This window comes from Tympanuchus pallidicinctus, unplaced genomic scaffold, assembly GCF_026119805.1.
Source record: "Tympanuchus pallidicinctus isolate F22 unplaced genomic scaffold, pur_lepc_1.0 scaffold13, whole genome shotgun sequence".
NCBI classification, from domain to species: domain Eukaryota; kingdom Metazoa; phylum Chordata; class Aves; order Galliformes; family Phasianidae; genus Tympanuchus; species Tympanuchus pallidicinctus.
This window is the reverse complement of record NW_026294648.1, coordinates 4,802,600-4,819,169: the sequence shown is the minus strand read 5'-3', so window position 1 is coordinate 4,819,169 and position 16,570 is coordinate 4,802,600. Positions and strand designations below refer to the sequence as shown.

The following is a 16,570-nucleotide window of genomic DNA, read 5'->3' as shown; positions in this document are numbered from 1 at the left end:
GGATTACAGTTGTAGCTATTGACAAACTGAATCAAATTTAAAAGCTGCTACTGACTGTTCTAGCTCGTTGGTGAGTGAAGGGGACAGGGGCTGGTGCTTCTCTTGCTTTCCAAAAGTGATGTGGAAGAGTAACCCCAATGAATTTGGACAAAGCATTAATGAAGCGGAAAACAGCTCAAGGTTCATCCTGTAGTGATCAACTCTGCAAAGTTGCATCTTTCTTTTCTCCTTTAAGTTCAAAGTTATAGATTTTTTTTTTTTTTTCTATTTGATACTACCAAGTGAAATTGCTTGCAATCAAACCTTTTAGCTGTCTAGCTGGCACCATTTATTTTTAATGTTAAAGACATAGGCAATTTACAACAAATAGTAATGGAAATGTATTATAAATGTTAGAGGTTTTGAGTAGGCAATATGTTATAAAACTTTATGTACCCATTTTACACATGCACGGCTCTCTTCCTTTGTAATGAAAAGGCCTAGTTAACATTATTTCCTGATATCTTCATTCTCATTAGTGCTATTTTTCACCTCCCTGCACACACTAGTTCATCAGCTGTCATGTTAGAAATACATATATTTTTATATAACGTAAGGAGACAACCTTAAGTTCTGTAAAGCTTTCTTATTTCTAGAGGCTACTGGCTGCCTTGTAGAATGGCAGTTTGGTGTGCCAGCTTCCAAAAGTTCTGAGGAAGAGATGATCTCTAGCAAAACCTTCAGAATTCAGCCAGGCTTCGTAATTTGTGCGGTCCAAAAAGAACAGCATCTCCAACTTTATTTGTAAAAGTTAAAAAAGAATATATTAAGTGGTCTAGATTTTAAGGTTGAATCTGTTTTGGTTTTGAACTTACAGCTATTGCTCTTTCTAAAACATTAGATCAAATATACAAATGCTTTGTTTTATGTGGCTTTGTGCCAAATTGCTAGCCATTGTAAGGTCCAAGATAGGTCTTACATTAGCTGTGGGAATCCAGTCTGTCACATCTACTACAGGGAACAGAGCATGTTTCTTCTGAAAAGAGGGCTTGGATGAGATTAGTTGTTCTAGGTTCTACTAAAAGTTTAAAGTTCATTACAAAATCCATCATCTACTCCTTGCTGTTGGGTGTGATGGAAATCCCTTGCCTTCTGTAATGATCTGTATTTCAAGTGCATGTGATGCTCTTTATTGGCTTCACAGAAAGAGCAGAGTGCAGGGATCCACTAATGTTGCTGTTCAAATGTATTGTCCCTTAGGTGTCTGGGAATGTAAGTCCGTGACTAGAATTACATCCACATCTGTGGAATATGGATTTAATATTCTGCTTATTCTGTTCTGATACCTTGGTTTCTTATCTTCATACAAGATACCTCCTGTTACATGTGTCAGGCAGGCCCAGGTGACTGATGTGGCAGCTGCAGCCACATGTCCCAGCAGTGCATCAGTTATGTGAGTTGTAGTCTGGAATGAGCAGGGGCAGGATATGGAAATTAGAGTGTAGAAAAACTGATAATGGTGGGTTGCTCAAAGCAGATATTTTTCCAAAATCTTTCTTTCCAAGGTTTTCTTCTGCTCGTTCCCCAGTCAGTATCAGCAGGAGTTGGTTGTTGGACTGTAAAGAGATCCTTAGAACCTTTTCTTCTTCAAGTACAACTGTGGGGTGCTTAAACAGAGTCACTCACATCTATCTTTATAAAGGAATCTAAACATGCATGCTTTAGCAGAAGTCTATAGTGGGAAGAGCAAAGCTATGCTCACTAATCTCAAATTGGAACATGAGTTCTGAATGCTAGAAACACAAATGTTCTGCTTACATGAGCCATTAGAAATTTCTGTGATACATCTGAGTGCATGAGCAGCTATGCTGGACTGATTTTCAGGGAGATTTGGATACATAGGATTCACACAGGCACTTCTGAAATGCCATCTGGGTGGTCTTAACAAAAAGCTGTGACATTTTTTGTATACACCTGTCCTGACTTTGCATCTGTTGATCTTTTTGAAAAGAATGATGGTTGACATACTGGTAGCATTGAAGAAAATTAGAAAGAATTAAAAAGCTAAAACCTTTGAAAAAGAGGATGACGTTTCCTTTGTACTTCAAACAACTTATTTTTGGGGTAGCACCCATTGATGCCATTAGCACTGTTGGGAGGAAGGGAAAAAGAAAAGCTAACCACAAAACAAGGCAAAAGTGAAAGACAGTTTAATTTATACAGAGGGGGGTGAGGGCTGTGTTTGTGTTTGTGAAAACGAGTAACTGAAATGAATATCTGTGAATCCTTTCCCTTTTAGAAATCATTCTAACACATGTAAGTCTCTTCTGGGTGCAATTTTCTAATTAAAACAGAGTTTGTAATTGATAACTTAGTTGATCAAATCTACTGTTTCATTTACCAATTCACCATTAGCAAATGCTTTGCTTTCCAAATTAATCCATCAAATGAGCCTGGTAAAGAATACTCCACGTGTTCTTCGGTTGTGAGCGGTTTTTCGTAAACCACGTCCACCAAAAGTAAGAAGCCTATTTTGAGTGAATGCACAGATCCCACAATATTGTGTGGGTGTTCCTGAACTAGATCTGGTTCTGGGGTCACATTTCCTTTTGCCAGTATTTTTCCTGGTCTTTTTCTGGCACCTGTCCGAACTTTCAAGGGTATTGAGGCCAAGGAAGAAAAGTTCGCAGTGTCTTTGAATCTTTTAGCAACTTGGCAGTTAAGCACAAAACGGCTCCAACATGATGGACAGTTAAATGATAAAATACCTTTCTAGTAGCTACTCAAGATGGGAAATATTATGTGAAAGGGGCAGGAAGTGTTTCAAAGGGCAGTTGATAATAAAGGGTCTGCAAGTGTTATTTGTAAGTGATTTATTGATCTGTTCAGTGTAGCATGTGAGACTGTACTGATTTATATGGAGCATGTACAGGAGCTGTGTCATTACAAACTGCAAACCAATCTTGAAAATTAGTTACTGTCCAATAGCTTTTGGAAGGATATACCTGTCCTGTTGCCACCAGCCCAGAGCACGATGATTAGTTGCAGATGAAAGCTGATGCGAGTGGATCAAAGCTCGGTATATTAGGTTAAGCTTTTTAAACATAGATTTATGAACCATCCGAGTTCATTTTGTGTACTCTTGGGAAAGAAAAATTGAAGCACTCCAAGGATCTTCTGTTTAAATACCTGGAATTTTCCAGCTCTTTCCTAATGGGATTTCCCTTTTCTCTGCTTTTGCTACTCTTTCCAACCTCTTCCTTTATTTTTGCATCTACTCTTGGGGTGCCAGTGCACTGTAAGCTATAGATCTTAAGTGTCTTCACCAGTCTGCAGCTATGACTATTGTATAGACTGTATGTCAAGATGCAAAGCCTATTTTTTGATTCTAGATGTTCAGTATTCAGCCCTTACTAATAACCAAGATGAATGTTGATATAATTTTTCTCGTCATAAATCTTCATTTTATGGTAGGCATACAAATATTAACCTCGCTGGGCAATTAGCGTTTGCAAAGCATAGGAAATGGAGACTACTGAAGAACTGATTTTTGTAAGGCATGAAGATCTTCAACTCTAGAGGAAAGTCTGTTGCTCTGGAAATGGTTGCTAGGGCAAAGAAGTGGCTTTTTGAACAGATTTCTGATCTTTAAAAGCAAAACTCTGATGATATGAAGTGAAATCTTGTGGCTTATGTGTTTCTTAAAGGATGCCCAGGACCTCTGCCATTTCATATTTCTCCAGTATGAAAGCTTTTACTTGTCAATATCTGATACTTTGAAAATCCTTTGAGCTGTAGCACTCACCAGTGGAATGACAAGAGCCTGGGTTGGTAAATACATGGCACTCGCTGATGCATGTATGTGATCTGTGCAACCAGCATGGAGCTGGAGCCCAGCTTCCACGTGATGCCTTCAGTGAGCAGCAGCGCAGCCAAGAGCAGAGGAGAAGGCAGTGGTCTTGTTTGGTTTTCGTTGCCACAGTGCCCAAAAACACTTGGTTAGAAGAAGCCTTGGGTGAGAAAGGATTGAAATGTCCTGTACACCTTGCAACAATGAATTGTTTTTGTGGGATGAGACAGAACTGGTTACAAAAGACAAGAACACAAAGAAACAGTGCGAAGGCAGTAGATGGCGTGTTGTGTCTCAGCACAGAGCTGCCCAAGGTTGGTTGTTCTCTACCTGCAGCAACAAGGAAATCCTCATGGAGAGAGCTGAGGGAGCGGAAGAGGTGACTTTGGAGATGCTTGAAGTGCATTGCTCCTGGCAGAAAGGATGAAGCTGCTGTTGTGTTTTTGTAGTGAGTGGATGCTGAAGGCTGAAATCACCAGCTGAAGTGATGCCGACAGCCTGTTTCACAGTGTGGAATGAGAGATGGCAAGGCAGGGACAGGCCAGAAGGGCTTAGGAAGTGAAGGTGTCTTTTGTTTGATACAACATAGAAGAAGGAGCCAAAAGAGAACAGACAGAGAGGGTTATGTGGTTTAAGTGACAGGCTTGGGAAGTCAGCTTTTCAGACTCACTGTAAATGGATGTGAGCAGGGCACGAATTGCATTTGTCAAGCTTGGGAAAAAGATGTTTTAATAGAGGTAAAAAGTGTTGGGAGCCTGGAGAGAGCTTTTCCCGGGTGATTCCGTAAGAAAATCCAGAAATGAATTCATTATGTAGAGAAAGATCATCTGCAGGATTGGCACATATGCTGGGTTTAGTGACTAAGAAAGGTCTGAGCCAACGGCTACCCCAGGGTATGGAGTGCAGTGAGTGGCATGGCACTGAACAGTGACCAAGGAAAGGAGGGAAAAGATTTGGGGATAATTGCTATGCTAAGCTTAAAATAATGATGAGGTATCTCTGAATAGAGCTTAATTTAGACAGGACAGGTTGGAGCAGAGAGGTGTTTTTGGGAGTTGCTAGGATAAAAATGTAAATTGAATGTATGTTTACAGATCATCTCTGGACAGTTAAAGTTGTTTGTTCCTCTCTCATAGGAAGAGAAAACATCTGGGATTCACCAGTGGAAAACTTGGCACAGTCCACATCACTTGTGACTGGTCACTGAGCGTGGGGTGGTTTGGTGGGGCTCATGGAATACAGGGAGAGGTGGCTGTGGATACACCCGTGCTTTTGTAGCCACGCAGTGTAGTTAGTTGGGCTGTTGCTCTTTTAGTGAATGTAGATGCTGCCTGCAGGCGCAATTCAAAGTGCTGTTTTATCCTCAGGAAGAGGAGCAGGAAGAATACTCTGTAGCAGTGTATTTTTCTCACTGTATCAATTTTTCATCTGCCTGTTGAATATAATTGCTGAGTCCAATGCATATGTTATTTCTTCTTGGTCTTTGTATCCTTAATTTTAATTTCTGTCATAGACTGGGAATCTGAGCCTTCCTTTGGTTTTCAGCATATTAACGAGAGACAGGAGGTTAGAGGAAACAGGAATAGTTTGAGTCTGGTGCCTTCTATTTAGTATTCTGTGTGTTCTGTGTGCTTCCTTAGCTGAAACTTTAACAATGTGTGTTTGTATTTTTGTTTTGTTTTTAATAAAGTCGGAATTCTGAAAATGTACATTGTATACCCACTAGGTACACATGCTAATCTTCGGCAGTGCTGGTGTCTGTGCTGAAAAATTCCTATTACCTTCACCAGAATGGTGTTCCTGGACTGGATGAGACTGGGACAATCCAGGCTGGTGAAAAACAAATGCAAATAGCGAGTGCCCTCATGTCACTGCATTTCAAGCATCTCTAACTTTCCTCTGCATTGTCTTCTCTGCCGTTGCTGTTCGCATAGCATTTAATTATGCAATTTTAAGGACTTTTACTCCATGCTAGGCTAAATTAAATTGCCATGGCACCCACACTGTCTGCTTGCTCTACCTCTTTATGAGACAGTTTTCCCTTAGGGAAAACTTCTCTATTGCAGTAAACATCTTCTGAAACATCCTTGCTGCTGAGTCTTAAATCTGAGTGGTAACAAAAATCATTACCTGAATGCATAGAAAACCATAGCAGCAGATTTTTTAGAAAGAAACCTTCAATGTTGGGGTTGCCAGCACTTTTATTGTGCCTGAGCAGCCTCGGTGTAAAGCTGCGCACCTCCAAAGTATTGACACTTGTGTCAGTGTTTGTATCATTCATGGACTCTGCAGCCAGTCGTGTTTCTCTAGTATTGCTAACAGTCAGATTTAAAACCTGAGAAAAATGAAGCCAAATTAGAAGAGAAATAACTGACTGATCTGTTTGGGATTTATAATGATACACTGAATTGTAATATTTCTATCAAACTCAATTAAATTTAGACTTCTCCTTATCTGTTCCTCTTGAAAAAACAAATATTGTCTCTCAGTGCATTATTGCAATTAATGAGAATCAGGTGTTGCTGTGTGTCCACTAATCAAGATTTTTCTGGCCAGCTTCTCATTGCTACCAGGCAAAGAGTTCTCAGGCTTCTTCTGAAGCTTATTCGTGTACTTCCATTTTCTCTGCATGAATTCAGAAACCAGATCGGAGAAGTTCTTAATGTAAAGTATAATTTATGATAACTTTCTGGCACCGCCAAGGTTTATCACAGAAAAATGTAAATATGAGAGCTTCATTTCCTTCTCGTAGTGTTTGCTGCTGGAGTTTAACTGCGGGACTTCTTTCTGAAGACACTAATTGGATTTTCAACAGGATGTTCATGAGTCAAGGGTGGTGCTAAACAGTGAGGCTGGGTTATTATTATTATCTTTTTTTTTTTTTCCCCCACTTTTAGTAGACCTGCTTAATGAAATGTATAAAAAGTCTTCTATTGTTCTGTCAGAATGGAAATAATGTGCTTACTCTGTTTCCTGCTGTGATCAACCGATCTGGTAATTTAAATCTAAATGTGCCATAATCTTGAACACCAGGAGGATTAGAAAAAATCATAAAGAGAACACCCACATTTACATTTAATAGATGGCCTTTTGAGCTCATTTGCAATTTAGTGCTGTCCTTCCTTGTTGAAAACAAAAACAAATTTCCTGAAAACAGTATCAAAACAGCAAAAGTGCATCAATTAAGCCACAAGATGCAACAGGGCACATTTTAATGGACCATTAGTCCCGGGGTGTATTGTGAAGTACCAAAGTAAAGGACTGATTACTTAAAGTACCACAAAACATATTAATGATTCATTAAAACATGCTATGTTAACAAATGGCCCTGTTATAACTAAGTGTCCTGATTGTGCAGTGGTTTTTGGTGGTGTGTTAAAGTAGCAAACCTGCAAACGGGAAGTTAAGAATTGGGTCCCCAGCCATTTAAATGGATGAGTAAATATATTTTTAAAACCCAAAATACATAATATGTACTTCAATTAACACTGTTTTTCCCAGCAATATTCCTCCACCGCTGAGGGAAACAAAAAGTTTTGTTGCTTGAATTTTCAAGAGCAGTAATTTGGTTAAATGCTTACTCTATGTGCGCAGGTATTTTCAAACACCCTCTTTGTTGTTTTCTCTAACCAGAAAACTAAATGCTCTTTTCAACTTGAATAAAAGACCAAATTGAGAAGTCTCTTGGGCACATTCTTAGCTGTCAGTAGGAGTAAGAGACATTGCTAATGCAACCAGGAGGGCATTTGGTTGAAATCCAGCCTTTAGCTGCAGTGTGTTTTGGTCAGACTTGAAATACTTGAGCACAAATTAAATGTGTTACAATGCTTTTTTTATTTATTATTTATTTATGCTTTACAATTAGATCGCTTATTTGGCTTTTTGCTAGTATTGAATGCCTCCTCAGTTGAGGTTCTTCCCATCAGAAACATTAACTGAACCCTCTGCAAACTGAGGAGAAATCTGGAAAATGCAGTTGCAGAAAGCATTTCTTCCTTTTCAGTTTACATCGAGTACAACAGCAGTAGTCTGAAAAGCAGATACCCTGTGGTTTTAGGAGAATCCAGAGTTAGTATTTTCAAGGGGTGTTTTTTATTTATCTTTAATAGACGTAATTCAAAGTGGATAAAAATAAATCCTGGGTTGGGAGATGGAAAGCAACAGTTCTGTCCCCAGTTGGTGAATTCATTCACGTGCGAGTGTCTAAGACTAAACATAGCTCTGGCATGTGTACTTTAGTGGCTGGTGATTTCCAATTATTTCTTCTCATGGAAGGACTTGTAATAAACTTTTTCTTTTTACTTGGCTGCATCAATTCACAGAAAATGGATTGCAGTGAAATCTAAGATTGCGGCAGTCTCCTGCGTAACGCCATCCCTTACTCACTGGGAATCAACTGCAATAATGGGCATTATACCCATGTCTCCCAAGAAGCCATTTGCACTCTGTAGTTGGTCCATCATTTGTGTGGATCAAGACGATAAAAAAGAGAAAATAAAAAAGCACATTGAAAACAATGTGGGCCGCATGTAATTTCTTCTTGATGGCTTTTAATGTATTACTGATCTTAGCATATGGCAAATAGTGCAGGTTCTTTCTTTTTAGTAGTGCTGCCTCTGTTAAGGCATTTTTACCCTGTCTTTAAATGGTGTGTGTTCTTAAGCCTCCACCTACTAAATATCTGTAATAGAGAGGTATAAAGAGCTTTTTAGTGTGTGGTACTTACTGTGCCTGCTTCAGCTACTCTAGAGCACAAAGAGACTTGTGAAACTGTTGCTTGTAAGAACAAACTAAATAAAACCTTTATTTTAAAAACAAGGGACACCATCATGAGTAATTGCTGGTGCTGGTGCCTGGAATACAGAAATGCCCTATTGGTAAATGTTGGTGCTGATAAGTGAGATGACCTTTTATTTGGTCACCATTAAAATGAAACATCCTGGAGAAAAAAGAAGCTGTGTATATTTAGTCCCAGTTTCCTTTTGCAAAACCAGAAATTACCCAGTAAATTTTTATTAAAGTATAACTCCCTCCTCACCTGTTATTTGCTTTTTGTATAGATGGGTTTCATTTATTTTTTTCCTTTTATTTTTCCTATTGGGGATGGAAAGTATTCATTAAAATGTTCATTCTGTTTCTCTATGCAGTTCTTCCATTTCCTCCCAGCACTTCTATTCCCCTGAAAACATGCATTTGCAGCTTTCCTCCTAAGCACTTTGCTTCTTCAGAGCAATCTACCACTCATTTCTGTCTCCTGCACTTCTGCTGCTTCTTTCCCTTCTACAGTACTCACAATTTTCGTCTTTCCCTTCTCATTGAATTCAGTAGCAAAACTGCCAGACTCCTCTCAGAGCTGGGCTGACCTGGTGCTGCTGTCTGGCCCATAACTCTCCCCTCTTTAAAGGTCTTGGAGCTCTGCTGCATACTCCCTTGCTCTGAGCAGCCTCTTCTTTGACCCTGTAATACGTTAAAGGTTGCATATAACATAACATGAAATCTCACCTGAAAAGCAAACCAAGTCATTATTATCTAACCTTGGTGCTCTGCAGGGTCAGCAAGAGGCAGCTGTTACTGCTGGTGTGTGAGGCAATGCAGGGATGCTCTCAGTTCTCTATAAAGTAGTGGAAAAAAAAAACAAACACTTTGGGCAACAGCCATGTTTCCCTTCTAATAAGCAGATAAATACATGTATAGAAGAAAGAAGTGCAGCAGCACAGTAGGCGTTACCCAGCTTTTAAAAATGTCTTCTCTGATGCAGTCTCTAAACACCAGCAGGCTTCTGGATCAATGCATGGGGCTTCAAGGGCAGAAGATCAATGCATGGGGCTCTGCAGTGGCTTGGGCTCCAGCAGCCAAGTGCTCTGCTGGCATGGCTGCTCCTGATCTCTCCTGTGTAGGTTTATGTGGCTGAAGTTTTGTAACCAACTTGGCTACTAGACGCTTTCAGTATCTAAAGGAGGGATGTGAGAGTGAAAAAGACCGACTTTTGGGTTGGTCAGCAGGGCCTTTTGTGATAGGATGAGGGGAAGTAGATTCAGACTAAAAGAGGGGAGATTTAGACTTAAGGAAGCTGCTGCTTTGGCTCTTCGTATAGGGCCAAAACGCATGGGCTGTGCACTTCTGTCAACCACACTGAGAAGTGTGAGCTCACTCTCATTCTTTTTCACCTTTCTCTGCCCTCAGGAGGAACCACCCTCTGCACCTCTGGGTGCAGCACATTGTGAGCAGGTCTCCAGGCATCTGAAGAATTAATCCAGGCTGTTTTCCACTTCTGGCATGCATAAACATTGTTTTTAAAAACTGCTTTTAGGCAAGCCCTTCAGCTTGGAAGGTACTCAAATGATTCCATATCTTTGTAGGATGGGTGACGCTAGGTATGCAGGAGATGATGGTCTGATTATCATCTTGTAGCTGTACGGTAAGAAGTTGTTCTGAGAAATGTTGGCAGTTTTAATAGTTTTTTCCTGCTCCTCTGGTTTCCAGAGCCACATAAGCCTCTGAGGCTTTTTGAATCTTCAACAGCTGCTGGTGTTATAAGTACTTTTTAATCACGTATTTTGGAAAGGCTATAATGGCCCAGTGATTTCCTAGATTTGTAGGCCAGAAGGCATCACCGTGATCATCCACTCTGACTTCCCCCAGAGGTGGAGGAATCACTGGGTGAAATTCTACTAAATGGATTAAACAGTAAATGTGAAATTAAAATGATAGTAAAACTTGATATTTTTACTTGGTACTGGTCCAGGACTTAAGGTAGTGAGGTAGTACACTGTAAAAGCACCAGATTTCCATGTTCTCTTCTTATACTGTGTTGCAGAAAGAAAAGTTCTCTTTTACCATTTAGCAAACACTGCCTTTTTGTCTTCCAAAGACTCGTGCTTTGATATGGAAATGTAATCCTTCTAGAGGACGCTAGGATATCCACACTTTGTTAAGTCCCTGGGAAATGGTCCCTGTCACAGCTCTGCCCATAGCCTGAGATTTCAGATGAACGTTGCACATCACTTACCAAGATGATGTGCAAGGAAGTGTACTGGTTCCTCAGGATCCAGGAGCAGATCTGATACCAACGCTGTATCTGATATATTAACTGCTGCTGACACCAGCGTAAAGCTGAATGCACCCCAGAATCCCTCATTGGAGAGATCACTTATGTGTCCTGTAGGTCACCCAACCTGAGAGCAGCCCTAGAAGTGCCTTGTCAAGTGCCATAGTACAGATCTTTTTTTTTTGAGCTCCCCGTTTCTCTTAACCTGCTCTTTCCCCTGCAAAGGCTCAGATATCATCGCTCTTTCCATTATCTTTTCTTTTTTTTCTCCTAGCAGTGCAGTCGTTTATGCTGGTGAAGAAAATGGCAACAATCTAGTATCACGATAGTCACACTAATGAGGTGAAAGTAACTCTCAGGCTGACATAGTTTAAATTCCAGTAAAGGGTATGTCAATAGCAACACAACTTAAAGTATTTGCTTCTTCTGCAATTGATTTTGCATTTCCTGTCCCTCCTGACTTTGCAGAAATGAATTACAGTCAGTGGTGCAACCTGTTCCTTTTTGTCAGCCAGAGAAGCTGTTGGTCTTGTACTCATTCCCTGCAGAGGTGGGGAAGCCTTCAGAGCACAGGAAATTTCTCTGGTGCATAAATGCACAGGGTGTCATTTGTTGCTCAAATAAAAGCTACTTTGTTAACTGAGGAGTAAAGTTAAAGCAAAATATTTCTCAGTTGTTTTAACTTAACCTACTCTATTGAAAACCAGACTTGCCAAGAAAGAAAGAAACGTTTTGTGTTTCTGGACTTGCAAACTGGACGCCTGTAATGTATGTAATGAGGGGAACAAATGTTTTCACTGAGAGCAAATAGCCAGTCAGAGAAGAGCCTTGCCAGGAGGATAAAGAAAAGTTTGGTTTTGCCCTGGCTACTGGAGCAGTGGGTGACCTGGCATAGCAGGTGTTCATGCTGCATTGGCTTTCCTCCAGGTGCCCATTTCCAAAATACCCATCATCTGACACAGTGTGTTTCCTTCAGCAATGCCAAGGTTGTGTATTTATCTACCCAGAGATGCCAAGCAAACTGGAATTGTAAGAGGTGCTCGAAGAGGGTAATGAATTAACATGCTGGAAGGGTAAGCAAGATTAGAGCTAAGTGCCTTCTGGGGCTGTGCAAAAATAAGAATAGTCAAAGGCTAATTGCAAAGGAGTGGGTGAGGCAAGTCTGTAAATTAAAAAGGGTGAGACTGGAAAATGGAGAGGCCAGGTGGTAGCATGGTCAGGTAAAACAAGAAAGGGAGGAAAAAGAGGTAAAAAAACAAAATACAGTATTTTAGTAGATAAAAAACTCACAGGAACATGTGGTGATGAAATAGTGGGTACAGCAAAGAGTTTCTCGTAAAAAAGAGTATAAAAGACGATAAAATGGCATATAGGATAAACCAGTGAAGGATAAAAGATCAGACTGAGGAAACAAGAGAGATCAAAAAGGCAGAGAAATTTGAAACATGGTATCTGAAGTTGAGAATTAATATCTGCTGTAATATTTAGGGAAGAATAGAAAACTGAAAATGGAAGATAGCTTTGATCAAGTGGAAAAAAAAAGGTAGGGAGGAAAAATTAGTATCTTGCTGTGCAGAAACTAAAAATGTTTTGTATTTTGAAGGGCCCAAGGTATCCAAAAAGCAGGAGGGATGTCAAAACTCCTTTCATAGTCCTTACACAGCTTCAAAGAGCTTTATGAATATTACTGTTCCTACATGCAAGGTGTATAGCAAATGAGAAAAGATGTCTTTCCCCCCAACAGCTTGGGGGAAGCCAAGTTTTCTAGTCTTCAGCAGAAGTCACTACTGCAATATCAGTTTCAGTATCTATTAAATCTGTAAATGATAGTATCAAGGCACAAAAAATTAGGCTATCTGTATATAGATACATGTATTGCATTGTGCAGAGCATTTTATCCTGTTACATGTAGCTGCTTTTCTGTTAGTAGTTAGTTCAGCAGCATTGCATCTCCTGGAAAAAGGCGATGAAAGCCAAGAAGCAGAAAGACTGAAGAAACTGATACTATTAGTTTCAGCATAGATGCTTATCTGGAAAGCTTTGATGTTTTGAATGCTCTGGAAGATAAAGAGGGTTTGGTATTTCAAGCTTTCAGAACCAAACCAATTTTTCCATATAAAGGCCGTTGTCTCCTTTAGTTCTTCATTGCATTTGAGAACTGGATCTGGGATGTCCTAGTATCCCAAATCTGAAGAAGGCAAAAAAATGAAGTCAAGCATTTGGCTGCAATTTGAACGTGAAATCCAGCCACATCTTTGTCTGTTGAACCTCAGCATCTACTTAAGTGTTGGTTTTTTGTTTTTTTTTATTACTAGTTTCTGGACTTATGAATAAACATCATCATGTTCTTCTTGACTTACTGCTAAGATGAAAGGGCACTGGGGAATAAATGAAGTACGTGATGAGAACTACAGCAGCAGAAATATGTCTTCTGCATCTGCGACAGCTGAAATAGAGATGTGCCCAAGGCTTGTTGGGTTCTTGCTTCTGTCTTCTGACAGCTTTGGTTCGTACCCCTGAGGTCAGCATGTGATCTTCTGCATAGAGAGAGAAGCTGGATTATTTTCCAGTTTGTTTCTTCTGAGGAAGTGTGGAATTGCTCTGAGGGCTAAATCAGAACACAGTCTAGAAGTAGTAGAATGGCACCTCTAAATTTTCACCTCTAAATTTCTAATGCTCTCACCTCCTTTTCTCTGTTTTATTCTTCTCCCTCCTCTTCCTTCCCTGTCCTCCAGGACCTGAAATGTTGATGAACTGAGTATAATGACAATTTCTCTTCTGACTTTGGGCTAGAGGTAGTAAAGGGATTAAGCTGAAAAGCTTAATAGTGGACATTATGCAAGCACACAGGAAGTGTTGTTGACTGAGCAAGTATCAAAGCCTATTGATTAGCTGCTACATAAGCTGTAATAAAACTGTCGTTATTAATTATGATGGAAAACCATACATGTCTCCAGGTAGCAAGTTACCTTTTTTCTTAATTCGTTGCTGAGGCATAGTAGATAATTTGTAAATCATCTTTGCATTTTTAGAGCAAATAATCTGACTTTGCTGCATGATTTCAGACCAAAGGGAACATCTTATTGTCTTCCCAATTTTTACTGCAAGAAATCGTTACTAAAATTTGTGAGCTGTTTTCCACATAGAAATCACTGATTTTATAACCTCTATAATACAGGAGAGTAGTAATCTGTTTTTCAATGTTAGGTCAAGTTGCTCTCATCTAATCTTGTGTGTTCCTTTCTTATGATTTCTATGCTAGAAATTGTAAAAGGAAATGCTCTTATAAAAGATATGTTTATGGAGGGAAGATTAGTTATTTGGCATTATTGACAGTGTGGGGATGTTATCTGTTATAAAATACTGGATCAAGTGTTCTGTTTTACATACACATTATCATCTGTGTATTTTACAGTATTGAACCTCTAACAGTGATTCTCTGTGAGGAGAAATATAGGTTTCCTGTGAAAATAAACCTATAGCTCAGGCTACTTTTCTGTATTTTGCATAATTTATGTAAAACACTGGTATGTGAATAAAAGAAGGTCTGGCACAAAATAAAATACTGGGTGAGGGAAAAAAGATTACTTGTACTCATAAAAGAGATAAATTCCTATATTCCTCCTTAAGGTACATATGGGCCTTTTTGTTCATGTATCACATAGACAAGAGATCTTCCAAATTAATTCTCTTGTCCTCTGTGTCCTCAAACAATGCTAGAAGAGCTATTGCTTGGGAAGGAGAATCAATTGTGTTTTAAACTTCTTACTCTTCTACTTACTTTACTCATCCCTTCCACTGTCCCCTCTCAAAAGGTGCAATGCCAAAATAAGTAATTATCTGTAAGGAACAATGCTGATTAATTTATGTGAGAGTACCAGGGAATGAAGGAGCTGCAAGGACATGTTCCTCAATAAGGATCTGATGCAAAAGCACAGTTATCAGGTGTGTTGTCTTTAGGCTTACAATACAGTATTCTTTTTTTTGCATTGGAGATACGTCCTCAGCTGAAGTTGGTGTGCACAAGTGACTTGCAGTGAGGGTAGTTATGTCAGCTTGGTCCTCTGCCTGTTCCGCTGGCAAGCACTGCAGATCCAGCTGCTGCTCCTTCCTGTTGGATTGGTGGTTTAAGCTGCACTTTCCTTTTTGGTAAGAATTTGAGCCCTTTGGAAACAGGACAACTTCTGTGTTGAGTCCCCATGTGCATTGGGATGCCATGGATGCCCTCACTGTTGCTTTACAATGCTTTAATGTAAAAGCAGGGGTTGTTTTAAGCTGCATTCCTCTTTTCTACTTTTGCTTCCAAGTGGTGCCTCTGGATTGATAGGGAGAAGGGGAGTGTACAACACAACTGTGGAGGCAACTGCAGGGCTTTTCCTTTATGTTCAGAGCTTAAATTCGGTTTCAGAGCCTGAATGAATAGAATGATAGAAGTCTTAAGTTGGGAAATGGCCACTGAGATCCTCTAGTCCTACGATGAGCCCAACTCTACATGTCTGCTAACCCATGTCCCTCAGTGTTACATTGGCCTTTTCCTTGAACGCTTCCCTGGGCAGCCTGTTCCAAGTTTTGTTTAAAGAGAAACTGTGTAGGTAATTAGAGTCAGGTTTATTGCTGCTCCTGTTCCCTGGAATTGTTCGTTCCTAAAGGCCTGTTCCTGCGCCTCAGACATAAAGAAGTACAGATATAAGCAGTGATACTGTAGTTAAAATTTTGTTCTGCCCTGTGAGTTTTGCAGAGGAAAAGGAAGAGAAATTGATGATGCTTTTCCCGTTCATGCTGATACAAAGCTATACTAATAGAGCAATTAAATAATTATTTTCAGCATCTTTATTCAGAAAATGAGAAGATTCAAGAAAAAGTATGAGTACAACTCTTCAAATTTCCTTCCTTTCCTGAAGTCTACATGTAAATCATTTTCCTGTCCTGTATTCATACTGCAGTCTAATAAGCTGCACTTGCTTCAGCCACCTGCCAGTAATTTCCTTGTAGGCTGTCCTCTCCACATTCCTGTAAGGAGAAGGATGGTGACTTCTTGTCTTTCTCTTTTCATCTCTTTCTTGCTGTACCTACAGCTCCACATGTGTTTTGTTGCGTTTTTAATTTAGATCATTCCAGCTGCTTTAGAAATGTGTATCCTTCCAAACTGCATTTTTTAACTTACTTTAATGAAATACTTTGGGAAATAACAAAAACAAAGTAGAGGATCAAGGGTGGCTTATTGCAGGGTGCCTGAATGAGAATGACAGAGCCATAGAGGTGATGGTATAAGTGAAACAAAAGGAGAATGAATACAAACTGTAATTTTCACATTGTATTTTGGAGAAGAAACTGATTATCTTATTATTTTCTCAGATATTAGTGCTGGAATGGAAAATCACAATACTATTACAGCTCCCTGTGCTTTTCACATCTGTAGCAAGGGGATGTGCTATGCTGGAGGCACCTCTTGTGCTTCTGGCTGAGTCTTAAAGGAGAAGAAAGCACTCAGCTTCCTGTTCTCATCTGAGGTGGATTCCAAGCCTCTAATTTCATATCTGCTTTATATTCTTTTCATCCTTCAGCATCCTCCTCTCAAGGTATAGCATCCAAGTCTTTACCATCCCCATTCCATGAGAGCTCTGCTCTGCTTCTAGAACTTCTGATGGTGCTTAAAAACCTTTGGTGGGCAACTGCAGGGTGTGAAGTAATGC

General features: G+C 39.8%; 1 long non-coding RNA gene across 2 annotated transcripts in view; it reads left to right on the top strand.

The window, feature by feature from the left end:
* LOC128076223 (uncharacterized) overlaps window positions 1-16,570 on the top strand; it is a 73,359-nt gene that overhangs the window by 31,569 nt on the left and 25,220 nt on the right. The window contains exon 3 of one of the 2 annotated variants that reach the window (XR_008204285.1): window positions 14,873-15,026. The exons of the other annotated variant lie outside the window; for it this stretch is intronic. This is a non-coding gene — a long non-coding RNA (uncharacterized LOC128076223). The remainder of the gene's footprint in view (window positions 1-14,872; window positions 15,027-16,570) is intronic. 2 annotated transcript variants of the gene reach the window in all.